The 13,200-nt window shown below is 33.7% G+C and overlaps 1 non-coding gene across 1 annotated transcript; it reads right to left on the bottom strand.

Annotated features, from left to right (window-relative positions):
• Positions 1-13,127: 13,127 nt before the first annotated feature.
• TRNAV-UAC lies at positions 13,128-13,200 on the bottom strand. The gene has a single exon. It is a non-coding gene; the product is annotated as a tRNA-Val (tRNA).

The following is a 13,200-nucleotide window of genomic DNA, read 5'->3' as shown; positions in this document are numbered from 1 at the left end:
TAGTGATCAAACTTCCAATCTCATATTTTAAAAGCAAATGCATGTCTTTTATCTTTCTTGTAAGCTGTCTTGGGCAGCGGTTTTGACAATCAAGGTTATGTGGCGTCATGTCAAATGATATATCCCAACTTGAGCATCTACATAACATTGTGTTTTTATAAAACTACCTAGAAATTTATGGCTTGATAACCACTACACCACATCACCTAGATGTCAATAAGTATTAAATTAATTAACTAAAGTAATATATGTTGAGACTTTTTTTTACAACATATTTTTATGTATTATAGCCATTTTAAAACAATCTCGACACAAATACAAGATTAAAAGTGTCTTCAACAACTTGTTCATCACGGTAATCTTAAGGGAATCCACATCACAAGAAATTTGAGCGACAACCGATCTCTAGACATGCCTCTTAGTTTGCGATTATGCCTAGGTGATTATAAGATTAAATAAAATAGAGATAAAAATATACCTTAACAACAATGTAATGTTCACTTCTCATCAAGGAACAAAGCATATAATAATAATGAAGGAGTTCTTTCTTATTAATTTTATCGATACTTAATATGCGTCGGGAAATGAAAAAAATAAAACAGAATTGAACATGAGAAGGAGATGGGAGATTAAAAGGGTTAGCCATTATATATAAAACAGAGTTTGTGTTATTTTTGACACAGTTAGAGTCCCACATCGGAAGATGATGGGAGTGAAAGAAGTTTTTCTTAGTATATAAAAGAAAATCTTTTCAGACTTAACGAATAATCACACGTCAAAAGATGATGAGAGTGGGGGAAGTTTCTTAGCTTATAAAAGAAACTTTTCTCCGTTTCGTTTATTGCACATTTGCACCCAATACTTGTATCTTTCTTCCTTATTATTGATAGTCTTATTGCTCGAAAACGTAGACAATATTAGTGTGTTCTTTTGTTTGTTTCTTCTTTTGTTTCTATCAGTTTTTTCCCACTTGTTTGAAAAAACTTGACAGAAACAAAAGAAGAAACAAATGAAAGAACACACTAATAGAATTTGATAACGGAGTTCAGCCAAAATATTGTCTACGTTTCCAAGTACTAAGTCTATAATCAAAAAGGAAGAAGAGATACAAGTATTGGTGCAATAAACCAAAGGAAGTGAGAGTTTCTTTTATACACTAAAAACTTCCCCCATTCCCATCATCTTTTGATGTGTGATTCTATTTAATTGTGTAAAGAGTTATTTTTATATACTAAGAAACTTCTCTCACTCCCATCATCTTTCGATGTGGAATTCTAGTTGTGTCAAAACTGATCGTTTGTTCTTTAAAATCCTTGGTTGTATGCAAATTCCACATGAGAATTATTTGAAATGGCTGCAGAATCCCACATCTGAAATATAAGAGAAATTATCCGGTATAATAAGCATTAGAGTAAGCAATGATAGAAGCTAGCTGTTAAGTTGTGGTTCTCCTAAGGGTTGTTAAAGTTGGTTTTGACCCATCGAATATGGGTACAGGGACTTTTTTTTATATATTAATTTAAAAAAACATTAATATATTGTATAAGTTTAATTAATTAGGTATATTTTTCAATTTTCACAAAACTAAGTGAACCAAAATTGGTTTCAATTTGTTCATTTCATAAATATTCAGTAAATAAGTGGACCAAAATTTACAATTAATTTATGGTTTCAATGTCCTCATTTCATAATCTGTCTATTATTCGGTTTGGTCCAATCCGGTCAATGGTCTATTGTTATTAGGTTTAGACCGATTCGGTCTAGTTTAGGTCGATTTTGCTTACACCTTAATATTTAAGGAGCAAGCTAAACAACCCTACAATTTTCCTTAGATTGATAAAAAGTTTATTGTTGTAACATTTTTCCTTATCCAACTATGCTTAACAATTGTAAGCATGGGAAATTAATCAATGCTAAAAACAATAGATTTAAGTTCAATCGAAAAATGTAATAATAAGCATGGGTTGTTGTTGTTTCATTCTAGTATGACCCATTTGATTATAAATACGGTTAAAAGTTTGAGGAATTAGAACCCCAATATGACCATCTTGCAAGAGACCAAGTTCAAAATCGGGTAGATGATGTGGCTAAATCCATGCAAACAAAGGTCAAAGAGACATGCTAGAGGGTGTTACATAAAGTGTTGTGTAAATAAGAGGTGATTCAACAAATACTTCTCGATATTCAATGGGAGACCCGAAAAAACATGTTTATTTTGTTAGGAAGACTTAAACTAGATAGGAGGAAACCACTCCCCTCAAGATCTCTCGATCCCCCTATCTCTAATATTTTTATATAGTCCTTTCTTATTAATTATTACCGACACTTAATATGCGTCAAACATTATGCGTCAAACATTATGCGTCGATAGAAGTGAAGGTTGGTTGTATACATCATTAAACATTAATTAATACTATATTATTTGTAATGTATAGAACAAATAAATAAAAAAAGAAAACAAGATAGAGACTCATGAGAATAAATTAACATACAGAATTGAAAATGAGAAGGGGATGAAAGATTAAAAGGGTTAGCCAAGAGTTTGTTCTATGAAATCCTTCATTTTATGCGAATTCCACGTAAGAATTATTTGAAATCCCATATCTGAAATAGAGGATATAATTATGATGTATAATAAGGATTAGAATAAGCAATGATAGCAGCTAGCTGTTAAGTTGTGGTTTTCCTAAGGGTTGTTAAAGTCGGTATAAAAACGAACGATCGTCTCATGGTTGTGGAATTTGGGTGCATGTACTGTCCGACTATTGTAATCCTGTAACTATTGTAACCCACATATCTGCTTGCCAGTTCTACACTGTAGAGGCTTAGCTAACCAATAGGCTCTCCCATCTTAATAGCTAGCTTTTTTTTACCTCTATTTAACCAAATCCAACTCTTTCTGTGACAAAAAAAAACACTAATCTTCGTCTTATCACCAAAGTCGGGGTTTCAATTTTGTCGGATTTCAATCTTATGTTGAGGAAACGTCGACAATTTTGTTGAATTTCTCCGCTAACATTTAAGCTTCCCACAAAGAACATTGAATGCTTCCTAAAAGTCTGGTTATGAGTGTAAGGATTATTAGAAATGATATTATAAACCAAAACTTATGCTTAGAACATTTTGGAAGAAGCACATGCTGATAAGTGTTGTTCTATCAAAATAAAATCTATTAGTTGCAGAATCAAAGAAGGCCAATTTAGCTAGTCATGTATTGTATCTATCTATCTATGAGCATTATTATTAATATTAAATTATGTTCACAAATATAATTCATACAAAAACTCATGAGAACCTTCTCATTAATCAATTGATTATAGTTGCAGGCAAATCAGGAAGAAGATATTTACTCTTCATTATTATTATTTTTAAATAAGGATAACTCCACATCGACCCATGACCCTACGCTTCCATTCAAAAGTCTTACGATAGAAATCGATCGAACCGTGATATTCTCCACATATTTTTCACTATTGGCTACATCACTACTTTTAATAATAAATAGGCAAAGTAAAAGAAAACAACACTTTCACTAATAACAACAAGCCTCTACAAAATCAAACAAAATAAATTTAAGCTCAAATCTCACACATTGATTGTTTTATCTGCAAAAATCAAGGAACCATGCATGCATATAAAATAATAATGACGGATTCCTTTCTTATTAATTTTACCGACACTTAATATGCGTCGGGAAATGAAAAATAACTTACAGAATTGAACATGAGAAGGGGATGATAGATTAAAAGGGTTAGCCATTATATATAGAACAGAGTTTGTTCATTAAAATCCTTGGTTTTATGCAAATTCTACATGAGAATTATTTGAAAAGGCTGCAGAATCCCACATCTGAAATAGAAGAGATAATTATTGGGCTTAATAAGAATTAGAGTAAGCAATGATAGCAGCTAGCTGTTAAGTTGTGGTTATCCTAATGGTTGTTAAAGTCGGTTTCGACCGATCCTCTCACGGTTGGAATATTATGGGTGCAGGGACTGTTGTGTGTTTGTTATATCATCTCTATTATAGTATTCGGTTCTCCCTCTCCCATCTTAATAGCTAGATTTTTGAATTTTTTTTCAATTTCGTCATTTCATAATCCGTAGATGATTCCGTTTGATCCGATCCGGGACGGATTATTCGGTTTGGTCGGATCCGGACGACAGTCAATTTTAGGCCGATTCGGTCCAGTTTGGGTCGATTTTGCTTACACTCTAATATTTAGGGGGCAAGCTAAACAAACCTACAATTTTCCTTAGCTAGATAAAAAGTTTATTATTGTAACATTTTTCCTTATCCTACTATGCTTAACAATTGTAAGCATGAGAAATTAATCAATGCTAAAATACAATAGATTTAAGTTCAATGAAATAATGTAATATAATAATGATTCTAGAATCTAACAGTATTAGGTCCCCCAACAGCTCAAATCCATAACCATCTTCATCTCTTCGTTTTTAAGTCAAAGCTTAAAATGGAAGATGAACGAGAAAGTGTTATATAATATTCAAAAAGATGGGAGAGTCTTTGGGGTTAGCTAAATCAAATTGAAGTTGTTTTAAATCTCTAGAGTGATTTTAAACGTAACATAAGAATAAGAATGTAATGTATCTTATCAACCGTCATCTTCTCTAGATCATCTATCCGTATTAAATATTATATATTTCTTTGAAGACTTTTGGGTGTGCATGTTATCCTCTCACAAGACCCTACAATCAACACAAGATGGATTTTCGATCCAACTTTTTGGAAAATCAGGGGTATAGCTCGGTTCACAAAGGCTATAAATGTCTCTACCTACCAACCAATCGTACATACATCTCTCAACATGTTACCTTAAATAAACAAATATTTCTTTTTCTACATTACCACCTTGCGCACCTACTCACACAACCCAATAAAGTAAAATGAAAATTTTGCTCTAAAATATTCTCGGGTGGAATATATCGTTTCAAACATCATTTAGCTTGTACACAGAAAGATGTTGAGCCTTGTATTAGTGTTCATGATTATGTGAAATTAAAGATTAGAGATTTTTTTATCAAAAAATGATGAGGCAAAACAAAGAAAAAGACAAAAAGATATTTATGAGAATTAAGATGATGAAGGAGAGGATATGCAAATTGTTTCAGAACAGTTTGACAAAGGTGCGAGACAACCTTTTATAAAGAGATCAGACGTAAAAAAAAGTGAGTGAAATATTTAAGGGAAGATGATTGTCAAATGATCTCTCATTTTCTCTATACTAGTGTCATTCCTTTCAATGCTGTGAAAAATCCTTATTTTGAAATAGCACTTGAAATGGTTGTTAGACATGGTCTAGGATTTAAGTCACCTACTTATCATGAAGTACGAGTGAAATATCTAAAGAAAGAGGTGGAACTAATACACGACTTGCTGAAAGATTTTAAAATAGAATGGAGAAAAATAGATTGCTCAATTATATGTCAAATGGTTGAACTGATAAGAAAAGACGTTTCATATGCAATATTTTGGTTAACAGTTCTAAAGGAACGATTTTTTAAAATTCCATCGACACTTCTGACATTTCTAAGACAACATATAAGATTTTCAACTGTTAGATGCAATTGTAGAAGAAGTTTGAGAAGATAATATTATTCAAATAGTTAGTGACAATGCTGCTAATTACAAATTAGCTGATGAATTGTTGATGGAAAATAGAAAAAGGTTATATTGGACTCTTTGTGTTGCTCATTGTATTGATCTCATGTTAGAAGATTTTGAGGAAAAAAAAATATATGTCCATACCTTGACAATTGAGAGTGTTAAAAGCATAACAAGGTATATATACTCGAGAACTCTACTTATATCTATGTTACGACATTTTACTGATGGAAGAAACTTGATTAGACCAGCAAAGACAATATTTGCCACTGCATATGTCACGTTATAGAATTTTATAAACTTAAAAGTTCTACTAATGACTATGTTTAGTTCAAGAAATTAGAGATCAAGTTCATTCTCGAGTATGGTTGATGGAAAGAAAATTAAGGCAATTGTTATTGGTAGTCGATTATGGTCAAATATAATTACATGTCTCAAAGCTGTGAGACCTCTACTTATAGTACATAGAATGGTGGATTCAAATGTTAAGTCTTCCATGAGTCTTATTTATGAATAAATGGATGAAGCTAAAGATAAGATTAGAGTCAACTTCAACAATCTAAAGAGAAAGTAAGTAACATTTGTATTTTTTATTGATTTTTATTATATAAAATATTCATTTATTTATATATTCATAATATATTGTTTGTCTTCATTTTAGTTATGAACTTATTTGGAAGATCATTGATGAACGATGAGAAAATTCAACTCCACAAATCTTTACATGCTGCTGGTTATTATCTTTTTTTTTTTTTGAAAAAGGTCCATGTAAATTATATAAATGAGAGTCGTTTAAGCACAACCACAAAAACATAACAAGAAAAGAAAGAAAGATAAAAAACAAAAATAAAAACAAACAAACAACGTGACATAAATATGTTCACAAATGACCAAAGGGTATGACAAAAGAACAAACTTTAACGAGCACGAAGATCTTCAATAAGATTAATGAGTTCCCCGACCGCATCAACTGGTTTTCCCAAAGAAACCTCCCCGATTGTCATAATAATAGAATTATGAATTAGACGCATTGGTCTGCTATGATTACTAAACGTTCTCCGGTTCCTTTCAAGCCAAATGGTCCACCAAAAGATAAGTGGGATAGAGGTCCAACGAGTCAGCCCAACCGAACTCACCGTCTCTATCCAAACTTCCCAACAACTAACAATAGATTTTGGCATAACCCACTGAATACTAGTCATATTCCATAAAAGACTCCAAATCGCCAACACTCCATCACAATGTAAGAGCAAGTGAGGCGCTGACTCCACCTCTTTATGACACATTCGACACCGACTCGCCATAACACACCATTTTTTCATGCATCTATCATCCGTTAAAATTCCTCCGTGCATGACACTCCATCCAAAGAAAGAGATCTTCGATGAGAGTTTAGACTCCCATAACTTCTCCCAAATAAAATTGTAAGGAGCATTCTCAGCAATTAAGGAGTAGCAATAACTAACCTTAAAGGTATCTGTTGGGGAAAACCCTGACAGAAACCACAAAAGAAGAAAAACAAACTGAAAGAACACTAACAGAATTTGATAACGGAGTTCGGCCAAAATATTGCCTACGTCTCCGAGCACTAAGGCTATCAATTAATAAGGAAGAAGAGATACAAATTTGGGTGCAATAAACCAAAGAGGGGAGAGTTTCTTTTATACACTAAGAAACTTCCCCAACTCCCATCATCTTCCGATGTGGGATTTATTCTAATTGTGAATATAGTTTCTTTTATATACTAAGAAACTTCTTTCACTCTCATCATCTTCCGATGTGGGATTCTAATTGTGCCAAAAACAACAAATCTCCACCTTGGCACAATATCCAAATACTAATCTTCAATATTAAAAATAAACCTTCAGTGCTTCCAATTGGCGCTCTTCAGCGCCGACTCAAACGCGGAATGTGTTTACCAAATCTAAACAATTAGATTAGGTTTTCCCCATGTCTTTCATCTCGAACTCTCTACCCAATTGAGCCTTCAATTTGTCAACTTCATATTGGCTCTTTGATGCTATCAACATATCATCAACGTACAAGAGTAGATAGATGTAAGACTCATCTTGCAATTTGCGCAAATACACACATGAACTGAATCTGCTTCTTGTGTACTTGTGTTCAATCATAAACTTATCAAGTCGCTTGTACCATTGTCTCGACGATTGCTTCAACCTGTACAATGATCTGTTCAACTTGCAAACCCAATTTTCTTTATCAGCAACATTGAATCCATCTGGTTGATAAATGTAGATTTCCTCGTTCAAATGACCGTGTATGTCTGCGGTCTTCACATCTGGTTGAGCTAGCTCCAAATTCATCTTCGCTACCAAGGCTAACAAAATTCTAATGGAAGAGTGTTTAACAACAGGAGAAAGTACCTCATTATAATCACCTGCTTCCTTCTGAGCGTAGTCTTTAACTACCAATTTTTCCTTGTAGTGAACATCAAATTTTTCAGGAAATCCTTCTTTCTTAGCAAAGATCCATTTACAACCAATAGCCTTCTTCTCTTTTCGTAGATGCCTCAACTTGCATGTCTCATTCTTCTGAATAGATTGCATCTCATCTTCCATAACACCTCTCCTTTTTCTATTTTCAGTATTTCGACTGACATCTGAAAAAGTGGATGGAACATCATCTACGACTAGAAGTGCATAGGCCGCCATGTCAACAAACCGACCTGGTTTTTGAATAACTCGTCTTGGCCTATTCACAGCAATTGATTCACTTTGTTCTGAAGGTTCTTGGGTCAGAACCTCTTCCTCATTTAACTCTTCGTCTGTCGTCGGAGAGTCACTTCTAGTTGGGATTATCTTTATCTGCTCAAACTCCAGCTGTTGCGGAGTACAATCAATCTTGTCTGGTGTTACCTTATTCAACATTGAATAATCATCAAAAGTAACATCTCTTCTGATAATGGTTTTCTTTGCATCCAAACACCAGAGGCGATACTCTTTAACTCCTGTAGTAAATCCCATAAAAAGGGCCTTCTTTCCTCGTGGATCCAAATTTGATTCAACTCCATGATAATATGCAGTAGAACCAAAAATATGCAAAGAATCATAATCAGTTGTAGGTTTTCCAGACCATACCTCTAATGGAGTCTTGCCACCAAGTGCAGATGATGGTAGGCGATTTACCAAATGTTGAGCGTATGACACAGCTTCTGCCCAAAATTTATTGTCTAACCCAGCATTAGACAACATAAATCGAACTTTCTCCACCAATGTCATGTTCATACATTCCGATACTCCATTCTGTTGTGGTATTTTTCTAACTGTGAAGTGTCGAACTATGCCACACTCTTGGCATAACTTCTGAAATGGATCATTCTTGTATTCTCCACCGTTATCAGTCCGGAGAACTTTGATCTTTCTTCCTGTCTCGTCTTCAACTTGAGTTTTCCATTTAAGAAAAATCTCAAATACTTCACCTTTGTTCTTCATAGTAAACACCCAAACTCTTCTGGAAAAATCATCAATAAAAGTAACAAAATAATGTCTACCTCCAAGAGAAGGAGTCTTGGCAGGTCCCCAGACATCTGAGTGCACATAGTCCAAAATACCCTTGGTATTATGCATAGCAGTGCCAAATTTTACTCGTCTTTGTTTTCCCAGAATACAATGTTCACAAAAATCTAACTTACAAACTTTTGTACCTTTCAACAATCCTTGCTTGACAAGAGTTTGCATAGATTTCTCACCAGCATGCCCCAATCGCATATGCCATAGCTTTGTTGCCTCTAACTCCTTACTGCTCCCGGAAGTTGATACACATGATGTCCCATTAACTGTACTACCTTGATAATAATACAAATTATTACTTTTCCTGATAGCTTTCAACATCACTAGCGCTCCAGATATTACCCTAAGAACTCCATTTTCCAATTTCACATGTAGGCCTTTCGACTCCAAGGCCCCCAAAGAAATGAGATTCTTTTTCATATTCGGTATGTACCGAACATCTCTAATAATTCTGGTGGATCTGTCTTCATTCCTCAACTTGATTGAACCTATCCCCTTTATTTTACATGTATTAGCATCTCCCATGTAAACAACTCCACCATCTAGCTCCTTAAAGTCAAAGAACCACTTTCGAACTGGTGTCATATGATAAGTGCAGGTTGAGTCCAATATCCACGCATCAGGATGTGATGTTGTGTGTGACATCGTTAAAGAGTATTCTGAATCTGCATCACCTTTGTTTTCTGCAACATTCGCATCTTCAGAATCTTTCTCTTTCTTCTTCAACTTTGGGCAGTTAATCTTCCAATGTCCTTTCTCACGACAGAAAGCACATTCATCTTTGGCAACTCTACTTTCAGATCTTCTTCCTTTCCCTTTTGATTTGCTCTGCTGATGGCCTCTGACCATCAATGCTTCATCTGTTGTACCTACTTTGCTTTTCCCTTTATACTGCTTTCTCAATTCATAACTATATAAAGCAGAACTTACAGCATCAAGAGAAACATTTCTCTTCCCATGAAGTAACGTTGTTTCTAAGTGTTCAAATTCATCAGGAAGGGACGATAGCAACATCAAAGACAAATCTTCATCCTCAAACCTAACGTCAAGGTTTAACAAATCCGCTACTAACTGATTAAACTTAGTTATATGCTCATTCATCGTAGTACCTGATTGGTATTCAAACCGGAACAGTCGCTTCTTCATAAGGAGCTTATTCTGACCACTCTTCTTCAGAAACTTGTCCTCCAATGCTTGCCACAGTTTCTGTGCAGAAGTTTCATTCTTCACAGCATACTTCTACTCTCTGGACAGGCACGACCGAATTGTTCTGCACGCCAACCGATTCATGATACTCCACTCTTTTTCTTCTATACCATCTGGCTTTCCGACCTCAATAGCAACATCTAGACCCTGCTGAAAAAGACAATCTAGAACCTCACCTTGCCACATGCCGAAATGCTCAGTTCCATCAAAGATCTCCACCGCAAACTTCAAATTCGACATCGGTGTCCTCGTCCAGAATGACGAAGGAGTTGACGCCCTTTTGAAGACTCCACCATGCCAAGGACGAACCTTCGGCTCTGATACCACTTGTTGGGGAAAACCCTGACAGAAACCACAAAAGAAGAAAAACAAACTGAAAGAACACTAACAGAATTTGATAACGAAGTTCGGCCAAAATATTGCCTACGTCTCCGAGCACTAAGGCTATCAATTAATAAGGAAGAAGAGATACAAATTTGGGTGCAATAAACCAAAGAGGGGAGAGTTTCTTTTATACACTAAGAAACTTCCCCAACTCCCATCATCTTCCGATGTGGGATTTATGCTAATTGTGAATATAGTTTCTTTTATATACTAAGAAACTTCTTTCACTCTCATCATCTTCCGATGTGGGATTCTAATTGTGCCAAAAACAACAGTATCAATATCTTGCAAACGCATAATATCATGCGAAGACGGATTCACCTCTTTGCACCCCACCAAGTTCAACACTTTATCATGTAAAGCTAACTCATCAACATTAAGTCTTCTCCTATACTTGATTCTCATAGAAAAACCATTAGAGCTCATATCAAACATGTTCTTAACTGTAGCATCTCTACAAATAGCGATTGAGGCAAGAGTTGGAAACAAAGAGCAGAGGATTTAAAATCACAACTATAATGATATTGAGGATTTAGATAATAACCAGCAGCTTGAATCATTTAAAAGATGCTAACCGATGAAAATATGATAAGTAAGATAGATAGCCAGCTTGAATTATTTAAAAATGTAAGAGAGATATTTGATTCTAAATTTGCAAAAATGGCAATAAACACCATGTCTCCAGCTAAATGGTGGGATTCTTATGGTGATGAATGTCCAAAGCTACAAATATTTACTATTAGAATACTTAGTCTTACTTACAGTTCATATGGATGTGAACGAAATTGGAGTGCATTGAAAATGGTATATTTTTTTGTTTACCTAATTATTCAAAGTTTAAAAATTAGAACATTAATATTCTTCTTTGCCTACAAATGCATACAAAGTGTAGAAATTGTCTACATTAACAAAAAAAAAAATGAATGACTTAATATTTGTCATGTACACCATGAAGTTAATTGACAAACAAGTATTAAGAAAATACGTTGAAGATGTTTTTTCTGATTATGAGTGGATAACTAAAAAAAATGATACGTATAATTCATCGTCATCTCAAACATGTTTATTTATAAAGAGTACTAAATGTAGAGAAAACGAAGAAGAAATATGCGAGGAAGATGATGAAAAAGAAGGAGTGGAAAGAGATGATGATGATGAAGTTGATGATGCTATGGATGATTTAGACAATTTTAATGTTAACAATGAGACAAATGTTGATGATTTAATTTCTTGATTTAAAAGTTGGTTATAAACAATTTATTAAGTATTTTGAATTATTTTTATTTACAAAGTTTAAAATATTTTGAATGATTTATTATTTAATAGTTAAATATTATTTATAAGTAAACTCTTCATATTCGAGTTTACGATACGAATTTACAATTGTCTAACGATTTTACATAAACTCTCGATTTTGACAACTTTGCACATAAATTAATTTTATCTCAAACAAAACATCAACTTTCAATTATTTTACTTGGTTATATCAAATGTCACGTTAATTAATGTAATGTATATTTATTAATCATTCTATTCGATGTATTTAATCATGTATACAACTCAAAATATTCATAAAAAATAAACAAAATTATTTACGACTAAACATATCTTCTATCTCTTTTCACGAACATTAGTTGATTTTTACCTACCATGATGCACAGGGCTCTTAATGATGTTAATTCAACACCAAAAAAATACTTTGGTACAATTATCCCACATATATCGGAGGAATACCACATTCAATATAGACACAATTTGTTATTTTTCACTTTCTAAAATCATGCTGATTCAACCTTTAACAATAAATATATGTTTGATGTTTCCATTGAGGGAACCTATATTTATTTATTGAAATTAGGATGAAACACATGATGACAAATGTGCATTTGTGGAAGGGCTCACATTTTTCACTTTCGGTTCTGCTTCTATTTGATTTATAGTACTGACTATGGTGATCTGCATACTACAATTGAAATAATGGAATACTATATTTTTGAATATGGCTGGTCAAAGAACAATTATAAGAACAGACAAAGACAACTAATTCAAAATTTGATGTTGTCTATGTTAGGGAAGACAACTGAGGAGGTGATAGATTCTGAAATTCACTTACAACATTTGGTCAAGATTATAATCTTGTTATTTCTACCTTAAGTATTATCAGATAAATAATTAATTTACGTTTTTAGCTTTTTAACTTTTATTCAGAATGTTATGACTTCAAAATCATTCTAGGTCAATTTAGAATGACCTCTTAAACTCGTGGGTTTTTTCTCGCTTTTGAGAATTTTTAATGAAATGACGCTAAGTCGTTTTAAAAAAAAATAACTACGAAACAAATTTCTTAAGCTTTTATCACATGACCCTTGAAAAAATATTATTTGATGCTGCCCAGGCTCGAACTGGGGACCTACTGCGTGTAAAGCAGACGTGATAACCACTACACCACAGCACC

This window comes from Impatiens glandulifera, chromosome 5 (assembly GCF_907164915.1).
Source record: "Impatiens glandulifera chromosome 5, dImpGla2.1, whole genome shotgun sequence".
Lineage (NCBI taxonomy): Eukaryota > Viridiplantae > Streptophyta > Magnoliopsida > Ericales > Balsaminaceae > Impatiens > Impatiens glandulifera.
This window is presented reverse-complemented; position numbering and strand designations above follow the sequence as displayed.